The sequence below is a fragment of the Sapajus apella genome, unplaced genomic scaffold, assembly GCF_009761245.1.
Source record: "Sapajus apella isolate SASKATOON/1434 unplaced genomic scaffold, GSC_monkey_1.0 scaffold4, whole genome shotgun sequence".
Taxonomy (NCBI): domain Eukaryota; kingdom Metazoa; phylum Chordata; class Mammalia; order Primates; family Cebidae; genus Sapajus; species Sapajus apella.
Genome location: NW_022436944.1, coordinates 54701178 through 54701455, shown reverse-complemented (window position 1 = coordinate 54701455; position 278 = coordinate 54701178).

Sequence of the window (278 nt, the reverse complement as noted above, 5' to 3'; positions counted from 1 at the left end):
AATACTCTTAAGAGAAGCAGTTAAGCATCTAGAATTTTCTAGTTAAAAAATAGAATATTCAAGGGCATTGAAAAATATTTGACAATTAGAGGCAGTATTAATGGCTTTGGGCAAGGCAGGACATTTAGAGTGGTTTCAGTTGATTGTGCAGGGGGAGATGACAAGCTGGGCAGTGAATGATGAACATAGGGATGGACACTTTGTGGTGGATGAGATGCAAATATATATCGAAAGAGGGCAGTTCACAGTCTGAGACTTCACTCACTCATATTGGAAGT